A 24215-nucleotide genomic window follows, 5' to 3' on the forward strand; every position below is an offset into this window, starting at 1 on the left:
GGCTATCCACAACCAGTGGCCAATGGCGATGTGCGGCCGCGAGGAAAGGGGACGTACGGACAACAGGCCGATTATTCCTGTGATCGGGGCTACACCTTGACTGGAGAAAGAATCATTACCTGCACCGACACTAGGCACTGGAGCCACCCCGCCCCCATCTGTACAGGTGATAGAAGCATAGTGTGTAATGGCACAGAAACCGGCCCTTCGGCCCATCTGGTGCACTCCCTCCCTCCTCTCCCTGTCCCAGTCCCGGGCTACACCCGCTTTACCAACGACGCGGGCGGTCATGGAGCGCCTGTTGCTGCTGTTGTGCGGGACGACGGTGAGACCCCCCCCTCCTCCCCGTTCCCCGCTGTCCAAGTCTGGTCAATGTTGTTTGTTCTTCTCCTCATCATCTCTCGCCGGCTGCGCCGTCATGTCCCCCCCGGGGGGTTGGGGGAAATGGGGGGTGGGGGGTGGTGAGGATCTCTGGCCCACACACACGGGGAGGGTGCGGTTACAGGGCGGGTGAGATGGGACTGTAAACTCCACATGACCCCCCCAACCCTCCTGCCCGCTGAAGATAAGCGTTAAAGTGGGGAGAGGGGAGGAGGTGGGGAAAGTAGTGGGGGGTGGGGGTGGGGGAAGTAGTGGGGGGTGGGGGTGGGGGACTTGTCCAAGTGGCACCGCTCCCCACAGTCTGTCTTGGCACAAAGCAGCAATGTCATTCTCACAGCTACATCACAGCTTGGTTTGTGAACAGCTCTGCTCATGACTGTAAGATATTACATCAGAATATGTAGGAAGGAACTGCAGGTGCTGGTTTAAACCGAAGATAGACACAAAATGCTGGAGTATCTCATCGGGACAGGCAGCATCTGTGGAGAACATGAATAGGTGACGTTTCACAGAGTGCTGGAGTAACTCAGCGGGTCAGGCAGCATCTGTGGAGAACATGGATAGGTGAGGCAAGAGTAAAGTTCTTTGGGGTTGAAAAAGGTGCAAAGATATTGAGTGATTAACGAGGCAACGTTCATTCTGCACGTTGTTTGTGCGTTGGGCAGGCCTACATGTGAGAATGGATAAAAGAGTTTAAATGGGAATGGAGTAGCAACTAATCACATGAGTGTGGGTGAAGTGAATGGGGTGTGTGTGTTTGTGTTTTCTGCAGCTGTAGATTGTGGTGAACCACCAAGACTAGAGAACGGGATCCACACTGGGAACGACTACAGCTTTGACAAATGGCTCTTTTACCGCTGCAATAAAGGGTAAGCAGTAATTCACCAGCACACCATGTTACAGTACAGACTCTTCACATGGGATTGGCCCTTCATACAACATGGCAGTAGAGGCAGGGACTATCACAACATGTGAAGGACATTTGGACGGCTACATAGATAGGAGAGGGTTGGATGGATTTGGGCTAAATGGGGGCAAATGGGACTAGTGTAGATGGGACATGTTGGTCGGCATGGAAGGGTTGGGCTGTTTCCGTGCTGTGTGACTCAGTGAATATATTTTTATATAAACGGGACATTTCTGTGTCCACCTGTTTGTTCTTCCAGCTACGAGCTGTCTGGCAGTTCACGGATAAACTGCACGCACGAGGGATGGACCAAGCTCAACACTCGGTGTCTAAGTGAGTGACCACTGGACATTCCTGTCGCCGGGACCGGGGGAGGGGAGGTGGTGACAGATCAAAGGCGGCGAAGCTGAAGGGAAATGTAGAATGGTTCATTGTTAGCTGAGGGGAAGGTGGCAAGGAGGAATACTGCCCCTTTACCACGGGTGTGACAGGTTTGTGTCTCTGTCTTCGGCCCATCTGCTGCTTCTGCTCCCCCGAACTTCCTGCCTCCCTCTCTCCTCTCCCTCTCCCAGTCCCGGGCTACACCAGCTTTACCAGCGACGCGGGCGGAGATGGAGCGGCTGGTGCTGCTGTTGTGCGGGGCGGCGGTGAGACCCCTCTCCCCCCCCCCTCTCCCCGTTCCCTGCTGTCCAAGTCTGGTCAATGTTGTTTGTGTTCCTGCTTCATTTCCTCTTGTGTCCCCCCTCCCAGGGGGCAGAGGGGGAGGGAGGAGGGTCTCACCATCATCCTGCACAACAGCAGCAACAGCCGCTCCATCACTGCCCAAAAAGCTGGAGTAACTCAGCGCCATCACTGGAGAAAAGGAATAGGCGACGTTTCAAAGAATGCCAAGACCCTTCTTCAGATATTGACTAATCTTCTGGAATCACTTGAGGATGTGACAAGTTAAATGGATGAAGGGGAGCCAGTGGATGTAGTGACTTTCAGAAAGCCTTTGATAAGGTCCCGCACGGGAGACTGATGACTAAAATTAGAGCACATGGTATTGGGGTAGGGTGTTGGCAGACAGGAAGCCGGCTCTGTGGCGCTGTGAGGCAGCAGCTCTACCCGCTGCGCCACTGAATCTAAAGATATTTAGTTGCTTAGTATTTTTGTTCAACATATACATTCCTTCTTGGAATTTTTTGAGGAAAAGTAAAATGGAAGAAGGGGAGCCAGTGGATGTAGTGTATCTAGACCTTCCTAAAGCCTTTGATAAGGTCGCGCACGGGAGACTGGTGACTAAAATTAGAGCACATGGTATTGGGGGTAGGGTGTTGACATGGACAGAAAATTGGTTGGCAGACCGGAAGCAAAGAGTAGGAGTGAACGGGTCCTTTTCAGAATGGCAGGCAGTGGCGAGCGGAGTGCCGCAAGGCTCGGTGTTGGGGCCGCAACTGTTTACCATATATATTAATAATTAGGAAGAGGGAATTAGGAGCAACACTAGCAAGTTTGCGGATGACACAAAGCTGGGTGGCAGTGTGAACTGTGAAGAGGATGACATGAAGAGGAGGTTGCAGGGTGACCTGGACTGGTTGAGTGAGTGGGCAGATGCGTGGCAGATGCAGTATAATATAGATAAATGTGAGGTTATCTACTTTGGCGGTAAAAACAAGGGGGCAGATTATTATCTCAATGGGGTTAGGTTAGGGGGAGGTACAGCGAGACCTAGGTGTCCTTGTACACCGGTCACTGAAAGTTGGCTTACAGGTACAGCAGGCAGTGAAGAAAGCTAATGGAATGTTGGCCTTCATAACAAGAGGATTTCAGTATAGGAGTAAAGTGGTTCTTCTGCAGTTGTATAGGGCTCTGGTGAGACCACATCTGGAGTATTGTGTACAGTTTTGGTCTCCTAATTTGAGGAAGAACATCCTTGTGATTGAGGCAGTGCAGCGTAGGTTCACAAAATTAATTCCTGGGATGGCGGGACTGTCATATGAGGAAAGATTGTAAATACTAGGCTTGTATTCACTGGAGTTTAGAAGGATGAGGGGGTATATTATAGAGACATATAAAAGGACTGGACAAGCTAGATGCGAGAAAAATGTTCTCAATGTTGGGCGAGTCCAGAACCAGGGGCCACAGAATAAAGGGGAGGCCATTTAAGACTGAGGTGAGAAAAAACATTTTCACTCAGAGAGTTGTGAATTTGTGGAATTCTCTGCCACAGAGGGCAGTGGAGGCCAAGTCACTGGATGGATTTAAGAGAGGGTTAGATACAGCTCTAGGGGCTAGTGGAATTAAGGGATATGGGGAGAAGGCAGGCACGGATTATTGATTGGGGATGATCAGCCATGACTTCTGCTCCAAACTGGAGGATGAGACAGATGTTCGGCAGCTGTGGCGGGGCCTGAATGCAATTACCTCCTACAAGGCGAAACCAGGAGGCAGCTCGACTGTCGGTGAAACATCACTCCCTGACGAGCTCAATGCGTTTTACGCACGCTTTGATAGGGAGAATACTGATGTGCCTTCCCGAGCCCCCATTCGCTGTGATGGCATTTCAGTCTCAGTCACAGAGGCCAACGTCAGGAAATCCTTCAGAGGGGTGAACCCTCGAAAAGCACCTGGTCCTGATGGTATACCTGGTCGTGTTCTAAAAACCTGTGCGGACCAACTGGCTGTAGTTTTTACGGACATTTTCAACCTCTCACTTCTGAGGTCTGAGGTCCTCACCTGCTTTAAAAGGGCATCAATTATACCAGTGCCCAAGAAGAGTAAGGTGACGTGCCTCAATGACTAGCGACCAGTGGCACTAACGCCGGTGGTGATGAAGTGCTTTGAGAGGTTGATCATGGAGCAAATCAACTCCTACCTCGACAAAAACCTGGACCCACTGCAGTTCGCTTACCGCCACAACAGATCAATGGTGGATGCGATCTCGCTGGCCCTCCACTCCGCACTGGACCACTTGGACAACAAAAACTCATATGTCAGGCTGTTATTCATCAATTACAGCTCGGCATTTAATACAATCATCCCCTCCAAGCTGGTTACCAAACTCGCAGAACTGGGTCTCTGCACATCCCTCTGCAATTGGATCCTTGACTTCCTCATTCACAGACCACAGTCTGTTCGTATTGGTGGAAATGTGTCAGCCTCGATAACAATCAGCACGGGAGCAACTCAAGGCTGAATGCTCAGCCCCCTGCTGTACTCACTCTATACTCATGGCTGCTTAGCCATTCACAGTGCGAACGCCATCATCAAGTTCGCTGACGACACCACTGTTGTGGGACGTATCACTGATGGGGATGAGTCAGAGTACAGAAGAGAGATCGAGCAACTGTCCATATGGTGCCAGCGCAATAACCTGCCCTCAACACCAGCAAAACCAAGGAACTGATTGTGGACTTTGGAAGGATTAGGAGGGGGACCTACAGCCCCATTTATATCAATGGGTCAATGGTTGAAAGGGTCAAGAGCTTCAAATTCCTGGGCTTGCACATCTCTGAAGATCTTTCCTGGTCCGAGAACACTGATGCAATTATCAAGAAAGCTCATCAGCGCCTCTACTTCCTGAGAAGATTACGGAGAGTCGGTTTGTCAAGGAGGACTCTCTCTAACTTCTACAGGTGCACAGTAGAGAGCATGCTGACCGGTTGCATCGTGGCTTGGTTTGGCAATTTGAGCACCCTGGAGAGGAAAATACTACAAAAAGTAGTAAACACTGCCCAGTCCATCATCGGCTCTGACCTTCCTTCCATCGAGGGGATTTATCGCAGTCGCTGCCTCAGAGGCTGGCAGTATCGTCAAAGACCCACACCATCCTGGCCACACACTCATCTTCCTGCTACCTTCAGGTAGAAGGTACAGGAGCCTGAAGACTGCAACAACCAGGTTCAGGAATAGCTACTTCCCCACAGCCATTAGGCTATTAAACCTGGCTCGGACAAAACTCTGATTATTAATAACCCATTATCTGTTATTTGCACTTATCAGTTTATTTATTCATGTGTGTATATATTTATATTATGGTATATGGACACACTGATCTGTTTTGTAGTAAATGCCTACTATGTTCTGTGTGCTGAAGCAAAGCAAGAATTTCATTGTCCTATTCAGGGACACATGACAATAAACTCACTTGGACTTGATCACAATGAATGGCGGTGCTGGCTCGAAGGGCCGAATGTCCTCCTCCTGCACCTATTTTCTATGTTTCTATGTGACGAATAAAATTGACTTTGACATTGACATTGACTTTAGAAGCATATCTCGTCCGCCCCAACCATGATGCCTATCTACTAGACATTAGACTTTAGGGATACAATGCAGAAACAGGCCCTTCGGCCCATCTCTGTCCCTACTGTACAGGTGACTTACCTGCCACCCCCATTGCTGCTGCTGTTGTTGTTGTTCGTCTATCGTAGTTGGAGAAGACCATGACCAGTGTATTTGTTTGTGGGTCTGGAGGTGACTGGTGACCCATCTGGGCCCAGATATGGGACCCAGTTGTGTGGGCGCTGTAGTGGAAGTTGAATTGGCGCCAGCCTTGCGTGCGGTTCCTTTCCTCTCAGCTTCGTCTCAGCTCCACGCACGCGCTCATGTAGTGATCTTGCTTCACCCAGTTGGCCGGTCCAGAGCAAGCCACTCCCAAGTATTGAGATTGATGTAAGGTCTTTGAGGGACACTTTGAGGCCGTCTTTGAAGTGTTTCTTCTGCCCCACAACTGGGCCCTTGCCCTGACACCATTCTCCGTACAACAGCTGTTCTGGCAGCCGACATGGCCAGCACATCTGGCTTGGACGTTCTGGAGGAGGGTGTAGATTCTGGTGATGCCGGCCCATTGCAGGACATCCGTGTCGGGGATTTTATCCGGCCACCTAATGTGGAGAAGTCTGCGGAGACAGATGTAGTGAAAGTGGTTGAGCTGCTTGGTGTGTCTGCTGTAGACAGTCCACGTCTCACAGGTATAGTCGAGGTAGTGAGAACTACTGCACGGTACACCTTCATCTTGGTGGCAACGCTGAGTCCTCTCCTCTCACAAACATTTTCACAAAGTCTGTCGAATCAGCGCTGGCCTTGGAGATCCTGTTGTTGATCTCTGCACCAATGTTCACTGCTTGTGAGTGTGCTGCTGAGATATTGTCGACTGTCAGTAGTTCTGCCCCTTTACTGTGATGTGTGGCTCTTGGTTGGGCTTTTCAGCTGCGGGCTGATACATAACTTCAGTCTTGTTAGTGCTGATGGTGAGACCAAAGTTGTCGCAGGCCCGTGAGGTTCAGTCTATTTTGTGCTGCATCTCCTGCTCTGTGTTGGCGTTGAGGGAGCAATCATCAACGAATAAGTAGTGTCTGATGACTGGTCTCCTTCACCTTTGTCACAGCGTGTAGGCTCCTGAGGTTGAATCACCCACCGTCAGTCCTGTACTTGACGTGTAAATGATCCCGATCAGGCCCAGCCTGAGGAGGTGCAGGGCCCAATTGGGAGCAATTGGTCCAATTGGCTTAAGGCCGGCCCTGATCCCGACAGTCACAGACAGCATCAGTCAGCACGGCGGAGAAGACCATACTACAGTGTAGGGGCAAGTACGCAGCCTTGCTTCATGCCGTTTATCACTAGTTTGTCACTTCTGCCTCATCTCCATCATCCAATACTTTCACCATCATGCCATCGTGGAACTGCCGGACAACCGTGATCAACCTGCTCGGACCGCCAAACCTCTCCATTATCTTCCACAAACCATCTCTGCTCACCGTATCGAAGGCCGTGATAAGACCAACAAAGGTCATAAAGAGGTCACTGTGCTGCCCTTGCCATTTGCCCTGGATCTGATGTGCAGCAAATATCATGTCTACATCCACGCTTTGCACAGAACCAACACTGGCTTTCTGGGAGGAGAAGCTTATGGGCCTGTCCCACTTACGCAACTTTTTCAGTGACTGCCGGCACCCGTCACAGGTCGTTACAGGTCGCCGAAAATGTTCAACATGTTGACAATCCAGCGGTGACCAGAACAAGGTACGACTCTTTGGGCGACTACTCATGACCGTACAGGCTTCATGTACCCCGCAACATGTCACCAGGGTGTCACCTGTATGGTCGTGAGTCGTCTCCTCAGTCGCCCAAAGAGTCGTAGCATCTTTCTGGTCGCCGCTGGATTTTCAACATGTTGAACATTTTCGCCGACCTGCAATGACCAATGACGGGAGCCGGCAGTCGCCGAAAAATCAGCGTAAGTGGGACAGCCCATAATCTGCTCGAGGTTTTGCATACGTCGGCTGAGCAGAACGTGAGCCATGAACATCCCTGTTACAGGCAGGAGGGAGCCACCACGGTGATTGTCACAGGATTGGCGGTTGCCTTTTCTCTTGTAGATGTGGATTATGCCGGCATCTCTCAGCTGTTGTGGGACCTTCCCTTCATTCCACATGGACTGGTATAGTCATTCCCACACTCCCCTCCCCACCCCCTCTCCTGTTCCCACCCCCCTTCCTACCATCTCTCTTAACTCCCCCCCCCCCCCCATCCTACTCCTGCCCCCACTCCTTGACCCCCTTCTCCCCTCCCAGCAGGAGTCTAGAGTCTCCCCGCCCCCAACTGTACAGGTGACGAATAGCGGTGATGACCCAACTGTCCCGACACTGTCTGTGTGGGTGTGTGTCTGGGTTCGTGTCTAGGTGTGTGGGTGGGTGTGTGTGGGTTGTGTGTGTGTGGGTGGGTTGTGTGTGGGTGGGTGTCGGTGTGTGGGTGGCTGTGTGGATTGTGTCTGGGTGTGTGGGTGGGTTTGTGGTTGGGTGTGTGGGTGGGTGTAGGTGTCAGGGGTTATAGAATCATAGACAATAGGTGCAGGAGTTGGCCATTCAGTCCTTCGAGCCAGCACCGTCATTCAATATGATCATGGCTGATCATCCACAATCAGTTCCTGCCTTCTCCCCATATCCCTTGATTCCGTTAGCCCTAAGAGCTAAATCTAACTCTCTCTTGAACACATCCAGTGAATTGGCCTCCACTGCCTTCTGTGGCAGAGAATTCCACAGATTCACAACTCTCTGGGTGAAAATGTTTTTCCTCATTTTAGTCCTAAATGGCCTACCTCTTATTCTTAAACTGTGACCCCTGGTTCTGGACTCCCCCAACATCAGGAACATTTTTCCTGCATCTAGCCTGTCCTATCCCTTAAGAATGTTATATGTTTCTATAAGATACCCTCTCATCCTTATAAATTCCAGTGAATACAAGCCCAGTCGATCCATTCTTTCATCATATGTCAGTCCCGCCATCCCAGGAATTCTGGTGAACCTACGCTGCACTCCCTCAATAGCAAGAATGTCCTTCCTCAAATTAGGAGACCAAAATTGCACACAATACTCCAGATGTGGTCTCACCAGGGCCCTGTACAACTGCAGTAGGACCTCCTTGCTCCTAAACTCAAATCCTCTCGCTATGAAAGGCAACATGCCATTTGCTTTCTTCACTGCCTGCTGTACCTGCATGCTTACTTTCAGTGACTGATGAACAAGGGGAGAAGGCTGGAGAATTAGTTTGAGGAGAGGACAGACAGTGCCCGAAGATGTTTGTGAAATGGACCCGGTGACATGAACTCGCTGGAGTTTAGAAGGATGAGGGGGTACCTCATTGAAATTTACAGAATAATGAAAGGCCTGGATAGAGTGGATGTGGAGAGGATGTTTCCACTAGTCTACGACTAGAGGTCACAGCCTCAGAATTAAAGTACATTCCTTTAGGAAGGAGATGAGGAGAAATGTCTTTAGTCAGAGGGTGGTGAATCTGTGGAATTCTTTGCCAAGTCAGTGGATATTTTTAAGACAGAGATAGATAGATTCTTGATTAGTGCGGGTGTCAGGGGTTATGGGGAGAAGGCAGGAGAATGGGGTTAGGAGGGAGAGATAGATCAGCCATGATTGAATGGTGGAGTAGACTTGATGGGCCAAATGGCCTAATCTTACTCCTATCACTTATGACCTAGTTAGTCATAGACAGACAGAGGCCATCACCGAGAGGGAGTGAAGTGGCCCATGGGGGGGGGGGGGGGGGGGGGGGGGGAGAGCAGGAACTTCAGAATAGTGTGGTCAGTGTTGGACTGGTCAGCATGTGATCGATGGGCCGAATGGTCACCTGCTCTGTGGCCAGATTCCCAGGGCATGATTGGCTCGGTCTTAGTGTGGCTACAAGGGTGGAGAGAATGGCCACCACAGTGAGGGTGGCCACAGTAGACCTTGTCCCAACTGTGATCTCCAGGTAGCTGGGACACCTCAAGGTTGGAGCCTGTCCAAGTGTAGGATCGGGACAGTCTATGTTTTGCCCCAAAGTGGACTTGACTTTGTGTGGGATTTGGGGCTGTGTCTAATCATGTCAGAGAGAGTAATCGAACCACTAACTCTTGCCATTCACCATCTAGAGAGCATCGTTGATCAAAGTGGCCACCAGACCAAAACCACAGCTGGATATAAAGGTAAGAGCCCGTCCTAAGCGAGTCGTACACAGATCCTCGCTCCCTCCACCCCACCCCACCCCGTCCCTCCCCCCCACCCCCCACCACCCACCCACATGGACACACTGAAACCATGCGCAAGAGGCAGTTCAGAGCTGTGATGGAACACTAGGTGGGGAGAATGCAACACTGGCACAGCGGGTAGAGCTGCTGCCTCACGGCACCAGAGACCCGGGTTCCATCTCGACTAGGGGTGCTGTCTGTACGGAGTTTGCACGTTCTCCCCGTGACCTGCGTGGGCTTACTCCGGGTGCTCCGGTTTCCTCCCACACTCTAAAGACGTGCGGGTTTGTTGGTTAATTGGCTTGTTGGGCTGAAGGGCCTGTTTCCGTGCTGTATCTTTAATTCATTCACTCAACTCTGGAAGTTGAGGTATAATCACCTTGCCCTTGGCTCAGTGGCCTGAAGGAAGGTTCCTCCCTCACTAGCCCTCATCATTTTGTTTCTGTAGCAGCGATCATTGGTGGTGTCATCGGTGTCATCGTCATCGTCGTTGCAGGCCTCGTTGCCCTCGGTTACTACTGCATTTGGAACCATTGGAAAACAAGGTAAGAAAACATTTTCTGTCCTTGCGTTTCTCGTCAGTATGTTTGTAAACTCGGTAAAGAGGCACGGTGGTGGCGCAGCGGGTAGAGCTGCTGCCTCACAGCGCCAGAGACCCGGGTTCCATCCCGACTACGGTGCTGTCGGTACGGAGTTTGCACGTTCTCACCGTGACCTGCGTGGGTTTTCTCCAAGATCTTTGGTTTCCTCCCACACTCCAAAGACGGACAGGTTTGTAGATTAATTGGCTTGATATAAAATGTAAATTGTCCCCAGTGTGTGTGTAGGATAGTGTTAATGTGCGGGGATCGCTGGTCGGTGCGGACTCAGTGGGCTGAAGGGCCTGTTTCCGCGCTGTATCTCTAAACTAAACTAAACTAAAAGCCAGCACGATCCCACCGTTCACTGGCGGAGGATGGGGGGGGGGGGGGTTTAGCGGGAAGTCGGGAATTACAACCAATACACCTCAAGATTAAATATTCTTCAGGAAAATATTGGTCAAACATTCTGATTCCCCGTCCCCAGTGTGGAGTCACTGGATCCTTGTTGTGACGCTGTGTTTCCAGTGTTTATGTTCCACAGCTGGACCAGCCGCACATCTGGACTAATGAGTCTGTAGCTGAATGCAGGTGCCCCACAGCTGGACATCACACCCATCCCACATCTGGATATGGCCCCTCCCCACAGTTGGACATCTGTCCCCACAGCTGGATATGGACCACAAATGGCTACGGCCCCTGCACATTTGGACACCAGCCCCCACAGCTGGATACCGGCCCCGCCACATCTGGACACCGGTCCCCACAGCTGTATACCGGCCCGCTCCACAGCTGGGGTCGTCATGATGCAGCTTTATAGGACATTGGGGTGCAGTTCTGGTCACCCCATTAGGTTGAAAGGTGTGGAGTTATGGACTTGGACCCTGAGATTCCCCCGTACATCCCTCCGATACAAAGCTGCCGAGAGACAGCGCATCACTAATCTTTGTCACGGAGTTTGACAAGTTTAAGTGTTCACTACATTCTACATTGCCATTAGTTTGATCATTTTTCTCTCTATTTAGATCCATGGGCTTGGAACAGGAAGCAAAGATGGCGACAAGTTCACTATCTACAAGGACAGCAGTGTAACGTCTCCACCTCAGACGCATATCTCTCCTCTGTTAATGACAAAATAGAACTTAATTTATCCCAGGAGGGAAATTAATGGATGAAAAGTGTGGTCGAGGGGAATTGGGAATCACTTATTTTGGGAAGGAGATGAGGAGGAATTTCTTTAGTCAGAGTTGACTTAACTCTTGACTTGACTTAAGTGAGTTTATTGTCATGTGTCCCAGATAGGACAATGAAATTCTTGCTTGCTGCAGCACAACAGAATATTGTAAGCATAAATACAGAACAGTTCAGTTCAATATACACATAAATAAACAGATAAAGTGCAATAGGCTGTTACAGTTCAGAGTCTGTTTGTTGGTGAGTTTAATAGCCTGATGGCTGTGGGGAAGCAGCTGTTCCTGAACCTGGATGTTGCAGATTTCAGGCTCCTGTACCTTCTACCCGACGGTAGCGGAGAGATGAGTGCGTGGCCAGGATGGTGTAGGTCCTTGATGATACTGCCAGCCTTTTTGAGGCAGCGACTGCGATAGATCCCTTCGATGGTGGGGAGGTCAGAGCCGATGATGGACTGGGCAGTGGTCACAACTTTCTGCATCCTTTTCCGTTCCTGGACGCTCAAGTTGCCGAACCAAGCCACAATGCAACCGGTCATCGTGCTCTCCACTGTGCACCTGTAGACGTTCGAGAGAGTCCTCTTTGACAAACCGACTCTCTGTAATCTTCTCAGGAAGTAGAGTCACTAATGTGCTTTCTTTATAATTGCATTGGTGTGCTGGGACCAGGAAAGATCTTCGGAAATATGCACGCCCAGGAATTTGAAGTTCTTGACCCTTTCCACCATCGTCCCGTTTATATAAACGGGATTGTGGGTCCCTATCCTCCCCCTTCCAAAGTCCACAATGAGTTTCTTGGTTTTGCTGGTGTTGAGAGCCAGGTTATTGTGCTGGCACCATTTGGTCAATCGGTCAATCTCACTACTATATTCTGACTCATCCCCATCAGTGATTCGTCCCACAACAGTGGTGTCGTCAGCGAACTTGATGATGGAGTTCGCACTATGTCCGGCTATGCAGTCATGAGAGGGCGGTGAACCTGTGGAATTCTTTGCCACACATATCCCTAATGAGCACATACCTAGCGGGTCAGGCAGCATCTCTGGAGGTGAACACCTGGTCCTCCCCCAGCCTGAAATCTGCAACATCCAGGTTCAGGAGCAGCCTCTTCCCCACAGCCATCAGACTATTAAACATGACTTCAAACAAACTCTGAACTATAACAGCCTATTGCAATTTATCTGTTTATTTATTTATTGAATTGAATCCTTTATTTGTCATTCAGACCTTTTGGTCTGAAAGAAATGTTGTTGCCTGCAGCCATGCATGTAATAATAACAACACACAATAAACACAAATTAACATCCACCACAGTGAGTTCACCAGGCACCTCCTCACTGTGATGGAGGCAAAAGTCTTAAAGTCTCTGTCTCTTCCCTCCTTATCCTCCTGGTATATAGACACACAGATCTGTTCTGTATTTATGCCTGCAATATTCTGTTATGCTGCAGCAAGCAAGAATTTCATTGTCCTATCTGGGACACATGACAATAAACTCTCTTGACTTGACCTGACCTGACCGGCGCCTTGTAGAGCCTCAGCGTTACATCTCTGTGTTTGTATTCCAGTCCTCTTGATATAAATGCTAGCATTGAAGTTTCCTTCCTTACGGCCGATAATGCCGCCAGTGCCTTCATGGTCGGCTGCAGGAGATGTCCCCGCCCCCTGTGACACAAAGATGGCGTGGATCTGACAAGTACATCCAGCGCGCGGGCTGACCGGACTTTGGAATAATGTCGGCGCCCGCATGTGTAATATATGCAGAAAGATTTTCACCGTGCAGTTGGACATGTGACAAATAAAGTCCACGTGACGGTGACTATTATGAAATGAAGATGCCCAATTCCCTTCACTCATTCCTGGGATCATTCTTGTAAAGATTGACGTAGCCATGGTACAACATTTTGAGATTTTAAAAATCAAGTCTGCAATTTATCCCATCAGATAAAGCACAAAAATAAGTTTAATTTGACACCTAATTCACTTTCATATCTTCAGTATTAAAAAAGTTATGGCCATTTTCATACTTGGAAATTAGTATCTTGTTCCCTATTGATTTTCCATTGACTTAACACAAAAGCTGTGATCGAGGACAGTGAAATGGCCATAACTTTTTTTTAAATTAAGAGAACTGAAAGAAATTTTCAGTTATTATAGATTGAAGCATTCTGAAACAAATATGAAACAATCTTACTTGGATGACCTGAAATTAAAGCATATAATTAGTTAGTTACCCAATTGTAGCTAATTACAAACTTCAATTACTAGATCTAAACATCTATCCATTTCTTAAGAAAAGATTAACGTTTTTAAATAGCCTAAGTGTCCAAATAACATTCACAAAGAATTCACAATAAAACATGATTTTTAAATCTCATTTACATTAATTTATAGGCCAAATGGAAGGAATTTAGTGTTCAATTGCTGTAAATTAATGGCCATTTAAATCAGCTTTCGAGTGGGATCCTGTGGAACTCTGGAACGCACTGGTTTGGAACGTTCCCATTGCGGTGGATTTGTACCCCATATGCCCAGAAAAATACTGCAGGATATAATGGGCCCCTAAATCAGCTGCTCGCAATCTATAATTTTGCATAAAGGGATCTTAAGAAGCGCTTTTTAATGTAAAAACAAACAACCTACCTTCCGTTGTCCCCTGCATGAGAACCATCCCGTTGTCGGCGGTCGCGGGTTTAGAGGATGATTTTTAACCTACTATAACAATTAAATTAACCAATTAAGTTTAAAAATAGCCGCAGCGAACGAACCTCGCAGCGATTTTTCGTCAGCAACTAAGTAGGCTGAACAACCTCGATTTGAATAGCCGAGAGAAAATTCCGTTTTAAACCTGCCCCCCTCTCAAAGGCGCCAAAATCGCGCACACGGGCAGCGACAGATCTGCAGCCCTGCTGAAGGTAGGTTTTGCAACATACCTAATTGACGAGACACCTTTTGTCTCCTCTTCGCCTGCAGCCTTTGTCCACCCTTCTCCCAGTCTAAACCTCCCTCACCTGTATCCACCTTCAAACCCCCCTCACCTGTATTCACCTATCACTTGCCAGGCTTTGTCCCACCCCACCTCTCTTTGCCAGCATACTCCCCCCCCCCCCAAACTATAATCAGTCTTCTTCTTGTGTATGGCGCTCAGCCTAAAGTTTTCGGACAACTTGTTCTATTTGATTGTGCACGCCAGGTTGATTGCATTCGCCGAAACAGGGCAGACCGCGTGAAGGTTGCAATCTCCCACCCCTAATCAGTCTGAGGAAGGGTCTCGGCCCGAAACATTGCCTGTCCATTCCCTCCGCAGATGCTGCCTAACCCGCTGAATTCCTCCTGCACTTTGATATTTGACTCTAGATTCCAGCATTGCTGGCATTCTGCCTCTCAAAGAGTTTTAGTGTGTTTAAACAAAATAAATGATGTAATCTATTCTACCGATGCTGCATCTTGAACAGTAACGTCAGGGACGCTGTCAAAAATGCACTGGCAACAGTTCGGAGTGTTTGTGTGGTGGAGTTCTCTGTTCTAGATATGTGTAGAATGGAGATGAGCAGGGATTTATTTAGTTAGGGGGTGGGTGAACCTTTTTCACACAGAGGGTGGTGGGTGTATGGAACGAGCTGCCGGAGGAGGTAGTTGAGGATGGGACTATCCCAACGTTTAAGAAACAGACAGGTACATGGATAGGGCAGGTTTGGGGGGGATATGGACCAAGTGCAGGCAGGTGGGACTATGTTGGCTGGTATGGGCAAGTTGGGCTGAAGGGCCTGTTTCCATGCTGTATCACTCGACTGTGGAATTCTTTGCCACAGACGACTGTGGAGGCCAAGTCATTGGGTATTTTTAAGGCAGAGATAGATAGAATCTTGATTAGTACAAGTGTCAGAGGTTATGGGGAGAATGGGGTTCGGAGGGAGAGATAGATCAGCCATGATTGAATGATGGAGTAGACTTGATGGGCCGAATGGCCTAATTCTACTCCTATGCTGTATGGTCTTCGGGAGACATCAGTCAGTCAACGTTCATGCCGCTGGGGTGTAAGCTGCCCAAGTGAAATATGAGCCTCACTCTGACAATGGAGACAAGAACGTGCAAACTCCGTACAGACAGCACCCATGGAAGTTAAAAAGATTTAAACTTACAAAATGGATTTAGCTGAAACTAAGAAGCTGCCACCTTCTATTAAATTGCAAAGCTAGCAAAATGCACTAACCTTTGCTTTCAGTAACAAAGCTAACAAACTGTTGATGTTCCCATTCCAATAACATAAGCGAGATAACAAGCACAGCTTCATGAATGTCTCCTATAATATAAACATTTAGAGGGAATTCAGACTATAAGATTATAATGTGCGTCATAAGTAGAAATAACCAAAATGCTTGTTTTGCAGAAATATAAGCTTGTCGTATAACCATATATGGCTAACCCTTCCTCTGTCAGAAGAACCTGTCAATCTTATGAAGCTGTCAAAATTAATGATCTGTCAATCTTAAGAAGCAAGAGGCTGTACAATGCTTTGTAGATGAGGTATTGCTGAATTGTTAAATATTGGGGTGTATATATACATGTACTGAGATCACTGCCCCTTTGTGTGGGGATGAGAACTCTGTATATTCTGTAATATGCATACTGTTAAGAATTTTACCACACCCGCTGGCAAAATAAAGATTGTACTGCTTGATCACTGATTTTATTTGCGTTTTGTCTGTTTAAGAACATTGAACCACAACAGGCACGGACTCGGTGGGCCGAAGGGCTTGTTTCCACACTACAAACCTGCACGTCTTTGGAGTGTGGGAGGAAACCGGAGCACCCGGAGAAAACCCACGCAGGTCATGGGGAGAACGTGCAAACTCCGTACAGACAGCACCCATGGTCAGGATGGAACCCGGGTGGGTCTCTAGCGGTGTGAGGCAGCAGCTCTACCCGCTGCGTCAACGTGCAATGATTGAACAGGAACCTGAGGGGTAACGTTTCCCACAGAGGGTGGTGGGTGTATGGAACGAGCTGCCGGAGGAGGTAGTTGATGCTGGGACTATTCCATCGTTTAAGAAACAGTTAGACAGGTACATGGATAGGACAGATTTGGAGGGATATGGGCCAAACACAGGCAGGTGGGACTAGTATAGCTGGGACATGTTGGCCGGTGTGGGCAACTTGGGCTGAAGGGCCTGTTTCCACGCTGTATCACTCAATGGTCACTTTACAGGTTGTGGTTGCAAAATAATGAGTCCAAAGAGTTAGAAATCAGACCGGTCTCAGAACCAGCACACAGGGACCTTAGATTAGATTAGATTAGATTCCGGAAGTGGCGGCGCTGTTGACAGCTGTGGCTCGCCTGCAGTCTGTCTGTTTTTACTTTTGTTGTTGTTTTCTTGTGTCTTGTTTTAGTTAAATTTTAGTTTATTAGGTTGTGTATATGTGTGTGTGTGTGTGTGTGTGTGTGTGGGGGGGGGGGTGAAACGTTTTTTGTCTCTTCCTTCGGGGGAATGCGACTCTTCTTGTCATATCCCCCTTCTCTGCCTCCTTCTGCGCTGAGGCCTAATGACGGAGCTGGCGGCCTCCAACTGCGACTGACCTCGAGGCTCCAGAGGCAGAGCCAGCCAGGACTTACCAACGCGAGGCTGGCCGAATTCAGAGCTGTGGCGGCGTTCCGGCGGCGGCGACCTGAATTCGGGGCTCGGCCGCGGGCCCAGTGGACGACATCGTCGGGAGCACGCAGGTCACAGGTTGGTGACCTGTTTTGCCGGAGCTCCCGCAACTACAGCTGCGTCCGCTGGACTAGAGGCGGCAGCTTCGGCAGCTTCTACCACCCCGGGCCACGGAGCTTGAACCGGCAGTTCGTGGAGCTCGGTTGAGCCGCGGGACTTACTCACCATCATCCGGCGGTCTCACAACAACAACAACGGAGGCCTGGATTGACTCAGCGCAGAGAGAGAATAAGGAGGGAAGAGACAGAGACTTTAAGACTTTTGCCTCCATCACAGTGAGGAGGTGCCTGGTGAACTCACTGTGGTGGATGTTAATTTGTGTTTATTGTGTGTTTTGTTATTTATTATTATATGTATGACTGCAGGCAACGACATTTTGTTCAGACCGAAAGGTCTGAATGACAAATAAAGGAATCTAATCTAATCTAATCTGCTCAATCATTCCCCCAGGACCTTGGTTTTTCACCTGTTGTTGCATCAAGCCTGGCCGCAATGGACAGGTGCACATGTGGCCAGACCGGGCTCACACCTGATACAGACTTGTCTGTGCACACCTGGTGGCATTGAAGGTGGTACCTGTACATGCTGGAGTACACACCCCGTTTAAAGCAGGGTAGGTCCCTGTGTGCTGGTTCTGAGACCGGGCTGATTTCTCTTTGGACATTAGTTTGCAAACACAACCTGTAAAGTGACCATTGAGTGATACAGTGCGAAAACAGGCCCTTCAGCCCAACTTGCGCCCACCGGCCAACATGTCCCAGCTACACCAGTCCCACCTGCCTGCGTTTGGCCCATATCCCTCCAAATCTGTCCTATCCATGTACCTGTCTAACTGTTTCTTAAACGTTAGGATAGTCCCAGCATCAACTACCTCCTCCGGCAGCTCGTTCCATACACCCACCACCCTCTGTGGGAAACGTTACCCCTCAGGTTCCTCTTCAATCATTGCCCCCTCTCACCTTAACAGAGATGTTTCTGATTGTGAACCCGTGTCGTTGAACTCGTTTCACCGCTGCTTTCCAAACATCACTTGTTTTCTCTTTATCTTTGCAATTTCCCGAAAATGTCACGAGCTTTCTGTGGACATAACCATTGCTAAACAAAGCAGCCCACTCCAGAATCAATACCACCCCCAGAACCTCCGCAGAGTTTAATTTGTGTCCAGGATCGAAGCAAGTACGTGCTGGAAAGACCAACGGAGAGGGGACCTGCTACCATGTTCCAAGCTGTCACCTTCCCAGTGGCTCTGGTCTTCATCCTTCAGATCAGCTCGTCGCTTGGTAAGGTCTTTAATATTCACATCTCTTGTGATACAGGAAGGGGCAGGTTGGTCTGGAATGTCCAGGCTAAGTGATCTTTAGTAATTGGCATCGAGGATGTGAATGAAGATGGACACAGAGTGCTGGAGTAACTCAGCGGGTCAGGCAGCATCTGTGGACAACATGGATAGGTGATGTTTCACATAGTGCTGGAGTAACTCAGCGGGTCAGGCAGCATCTGTGGACAACATGGATAGGTGACGTTTCACAGAGTGCTGGAGTAACTCAGCGGGTCAGGCAGCATCTGTGGAGAACATGGATAGGTGACGTTTCACAGAGTGCTGGAGTAACTCAGCGGGTCAGGCAGCATCTATGGAGACAAGGAATGGGTGACGTTTCGGGTCGAAACTCCTCTCCTGAAGAATAAATGAAGAAGTTTTCCTCCACTGTCTGACGAGAGTTCGGCAACATCATCTCTCATCTGCACCTATTGTCTATGTTTCTATGTCCCGCTGTGTGATTTGACACACAGTCCGTGACCCCAGTGATCGTGCAAACTCACAAACCAAACCCGCTACGTTTACGTCCAACACATTTAGAACATTTATTTTAGCAGCAGCTGGTGGTGGCACAGTGGTGCAGCGGGTAGAGCTGCTGCCTCACAGCGCCAGGGACCCGGGTTCCATCCTGACTACGTGTGCTGTCTGTACGGAGTTTATATTTTCTTCCAGTGACCGCGTGGGTTTTCTCCGGGTGCTCCGGTTTTCTCCCACACTCCAAAGATGTGCGGGTTTGTAGATTAATTGGTTTCTGTAAAATTGTAACTTGTCCCCTAGTGTGTGTAGGATAGTGTCAGTGTGCGGGGATCGCTGGTTGGCACAGACTCGATGGGCTGAACGGTCTGTTTCCGTGCTGTACAGTATCTCTAAATCTAAACTAAACTAAAATAGAGGTGTGAATAAAAAAATACTCCTGATGCAAACGGTTTAAAAGTTGCCTTTCATTACAACTGAGCACAGAGTGGGGCGGATATTGCAATCTTCACGTGGTCCGCCCTGTTTCGACGAATGCAATCAACCTGTCGGGCGCAATCAAATAAGGTCAAATAGAACAAGTTAACCTACAACTTTAATGCCCCTGTCCCACTTGGGAAACCTGAACGGAAACCTGTGGAGACTTTGCACCCCACCCAAGGTTGCCCACTGTAAAACCCAATGCAGCAAATGGTTAGTTGAAAATACAACATTTTGTATGAATGGAGGGTGCGGTTCCCTGGAGGTTTTTGTCAGTCTCCCTACCTGCTTCCACTACCTGCAACCTCCGGCAACCACCTACAACCGCCGGGAACCGCACGGAAACCTTGGGTGGGGCACAAAGACTCCAGAGGTTTTCGTTCAGGTTTCCTAAGTGGGACAGGGGCATTAGTGTGCGCACACCAGACGCAAGAAGAAGAGCGCAGAGTCAAAGAGAACAGTTCCCACAGTGAAGATCAAAGATTATAGAGGAGCTCCTTTGGTGAAGATGTGGATCACAGAAATGACCCAGACATCTAGAAAAAACAAGGCTTGTTTTGGCCGATAAATCAGACCAATTCTCCAAAACATGGTCTCCTTTCATTGAATTTCTTCAACAACAGAATGGTTGAACACAAATTCAAAACCGATGCTAGGGTTGGGTGAGCCGGGGTCGGGAAGGATAGTGGGACATATCTCTGCTTTTTCTCTTTTTTTCTCACTCCTTTGTTAGTTCAGGGTTTTTTTTTCTTTCTTATTTGTATCTTTCTTCTTCCTCTTCATACTTTCCTTTTTTACTTTTTTCCGATTCACTGATCAGTCTATAAAATATAAATGCTGCTGCACCCGCTGAGTTTCTGCAGCATTTTTGTGTACCTATAAAATGTTAAAACTGAAGCTGTACGAAAATTGTATAATTGTTATGTCGATTACTTTCTACTTGTACAATTGCTTCGAATAAATTAAATATTTTAAAAAAAAGAGCTCCGAGTCTGATGGAGTTGGGATGAGAGAGTCGAGAGGTCTTTGACCGTTGGCAGCAGGCTTTGAGTCAATATAGTCACTGACTATGAGTCTGGTCATGTCTGTGTGCCAGGGTCCTGACCACTACACACTGACAGGCCCCTTTTAGAATAATGAGAACCATAGATAGAGTGGATGTGGAGAAGATGTTTCCACTGGTGGGAGAGTCTAGGACCAGAGGTAACAGCCTCAAAATTAAAGGACGTTCTTGTAGGAAGTGGTTGTGGAGGAAATTCTTTAGTCAGAGGGTGGTGAATCTGTGGAACTCATTGCCACAGAGGGCTGTGGAGGCCAAGGCAGTGGATATTTCTAAGGCGGAGATAGACAAATTGTTGATTAGAACGGGTGTTGAGGGTTATGGGAAGAAGGCAGGAAAATGGGATTAGGAGGCAGAGATCAGCCATGATTGGATGGTGGAGTAGACTCGATGGGCTGAATGGCCTGATTCTACTATAATTTGTGAATTTGTGAAAACAATGCTGATGTGTGCAAACTCTCCCTGTCGCTAACAGCCCCTAATCCAGGCACCGTTCTTATCAACCTGCTCTGCACCCTTTCCAAAGCCTCCACATCCTTCCTGTAATGGGTTAGTGAGCCTGGTCTAGTCTCGTCATTGGGTATTTTTAAGGCAGAGGTAGACAGATTCTTGATTAGTGCGGGTATCCGGGGATATGGGGAGAAGGCAGGAGAATTGGGTTGAGAGAGCGAGATACATAGAAACATAGAAAATAGGTGCAGGAGTAGGCCATTCGGCCCTTCGAGCCTGCACCGCCATTCAATATGATCATGGCTGATCATCCAACTCAGTATCCTGTACCTGCCTTCTCTCCATACCCCCTGATCCCTTTAGCCACAAGGGCCACATCTAACTCCCTCTTAAATACAGCCAATGAACTGGCCTCAACTACCTTCTGCAGCAGAGAATTCCAGAGATTCACCACTCTCTGTGTGAAAAAAGTTTTCCTCATCTCGGTCCTAAAAGATTTCCCCCTTATCCTTAAACTGTGACCCCTTGTTCTGGACTTCCCCAACATCGGGAACAATCTTCCTGTATCTAGCCTGTCCAACCCCTTAAGAATTTTGTAAGTTTCTATAAGATCCCCCCTCAATCTTCTAAATTCTAGCGAGTACAAACCGAGTCTATCCAGTCTATCTTCATATGAAAGACTGCCGTGATTGAATGGCGGAGTAGACGATGGGCCGAATGGCCTAATTCTTCCCCTATCATTTATGACCTTATGAACCCTCTGTCTTACAGTAACACGGTGTGACACTCCACAACCTGTGTTTTCTGCAGCTGTAGGTTGTGGTGAACCACCAAGACTAGAGAACGGGATCCACACTGGGAACGACTACAGCTTTGACAAATGGCTCTTTTACCGCTGCAATGAAGGGTAAGAAATAATTCACCAGCACACCATGTTACAGTACAGACTCTTCACATGGGATTGGCCCTTCATACAACATGGCAGTAGAGGCAGGGACTATCACAACATGTGAAGGACATTTGGACGGGTACATAGATAGGAGAGGGTTGGATGGATTTGGGCCAAATGGGACTAGTGTAGATGGGACATGTTGGTCGGCATGGAAGGGTTGGGCTGTTTCCGTGCTGTGTGACTCAGTGAATATATATTTATATAAACGGGACATTTCTGTGTCCACCTGTTTGTTCTTCCAGCTACGAGCTGTTTGGCAGTTCACGGATACTCTGCACGCACGAGGGATGGACCAAGCTCAAGACTTGGTGTCAAAGTGAGTGACCACTGGACATTCCTGTCACCGGGACCAGGGTAGGGGAGGTGGTGACAGATCAAAGGGGGCGAAGCTGAAGGGAAATGTAGAATGGTTCATTGTTAGCTGAGGGGAAGGTGGCAAGGAGGAATACTGTCCCTTTACCACGGGTGTGACAGGTTTGTGTCTCTGTCTTACAGTAACACGGTGTGGCTATCCACAACCAGTGGCCAATGGCGTTGTGCGGCCGGGAGGAGAGGGGACGTACGGACAACAGGCCGATTATTCCTGTGATCGGGGCTACACCTTGACTGGAGAAGCAACCATTACCTGCACCGACACTGGGCACTGGAGCCACCCCGCCCCCAACTGTACAGGTGATAGAAGCATAGTGTGTAATGGCACAGAAACCGGCCCTTCGGCCCATCTCGTCCGCCCCAACCATGATGCCTGTCTACTAGACATTAGACTTTAGCGACACAGCATGGAAACAGGCCCTTCGGCCCATCGATTCTGTGCCGACCATGATGTCCATCTACTCTAATCCCACCCGCCCGCCTAATGCCCGTAGCCCTTCCTCATCCAAGCACCTGTCAAAATGCCTTTTATACGGTCATTGAAGCTGCCCTTCCACCTCCCCAGGCAACGTGATCCCTATAACTGCCCCCTCCCACATGGAAATCCTGCACTCACATCTACTTGAAAGCACTGGTCACCATAAAGCAATGCCCTATTAAAATGGAACATGGCTCAAGTACAGGGTCTGCAACCCACAATGTCTGTGCCGACTGTGATGACAACTAATGCATCAGATCCATATCCCTCCATTCCCTGTACATCCATGAGCCTATCTAAGAGTCGGCACATGTGTATGGAGAGATGCCTGTAACCGTCACTGAGGAGGGACCTGAGTGAAATGAACCGAATTATGAAAGGCCTGGATAGAGTGGATGTGGAGAGGATGTTTCCAGTGGTGGGAGAGTCTAGGATTAGAGGTCACAGCCTCAGAATTAAAGGGCGCTCTTTTAGATAGGGGATGAGGAGGAACTTATTTTGTAAGAGGGTAGTTAATCTGTGGAACTCATAGGGGGGGGGGGGGGGGGGGGGGGGGGGGGGGGGGGGGGGGGGAAGAAGGGGTGCTGTTCAACCAATTTGCGCTGCGCCTCACTCTGACAATGGATGAGGCCCAGGACAGAGAGGTCAGTGTGGGAATGGGAGGGGGAGTTAAAGTGTTTAGCAACTGGGAAATCAGGTCGGTTTAGAAAGACTGAGGAAATCTCTGAGCCTGCGCTTGGTCTTGTCAAAAAGCTGGAGTAACTCAGCGCCATCACTGGAGAAAAGGAATACATTCTGCAAATTATTTGTGCGTTGGGCAGGCCTACATGTGAGAATGGATAAAACAGTTAAAATGGGAAAGGAGTAGCAACTAATTACATGAGTGTGGGTGAAGTGAATGGGGTGTGTGTGTTTGTGTTTTCTGCAGCTGTAGATTGTGGTGAACCACCAAGACTAGAGAACGGGATCCACACTGGGAACGACTACAGCTTTCGCCAATGGCTCTATTACCGCTGCAATAAAGGGTAAGCAGTAATTCACCAGCACACCATGTTACAGTACAGACTCTTCACATGGGATTGGCCCTTCATACAACATGGCAGTAGAGGCAGGGACTATCACAACATGTGAAGGACATTTGGACGGGTACATAGATAGGAGAGGGTTGGATGGATTTGGGCTAAATGGGGGCAAATGGGACTAGTGTAGATGGGACATGTTGGTCGGCATGGAAGGGTTGGGCTGAAGGGCCTGTTTCCGTGCTGTGTGACTCAGTGAATATATTTTTATATAAACGGGACATTTCTGTGTCCACCTGTTTGTTCTTCCAGCTACGAGCTGTTTAGCAGTTCACGGATACT

General features: G+C 48.8%; 1 protein-coding gene and 1 long non-coding RNA gene across 2 annotated transcripts in view; both read left to right on the plus strand.

The window, feature by feature from the left end:
* cr1 (complement C3b/C4b receptor 1 (Knops blood group)) overlaps positions 1–24215 on the plus strand; it is a 791565-nt gene that overhangs the window by 508077 nt on the left and 259273 nt on the right. The window lies entirely within an intron of this gene.
* Positions 37–22320, plus strand: LOC116987090. The gene is made up of 3 exons (XR_004415635.1): positions 37–166; positions 1154–1250; positions 22247–22320. It is a non-coding gene; the product is annotated as an uncharacterized LOC116987090 (long non-coding RNA).

This window comes from Amblyraja radiata, chromosome 24, assembly GCF_010909765.2.
Source record: "Amblyraja radiata isolate CabotCenter1 chromosome 24, sAmbRad1.1.pri, whole genome shotgun sequence".
In the NCBI taxonomy this organism is placed as follows: domain Eukaryota; kingdom Metazoa; phylum Chordata; class Chondrichthyes; order Rajiformes; family Rajidae; genus Amblyraja; species Amblyraja radiata.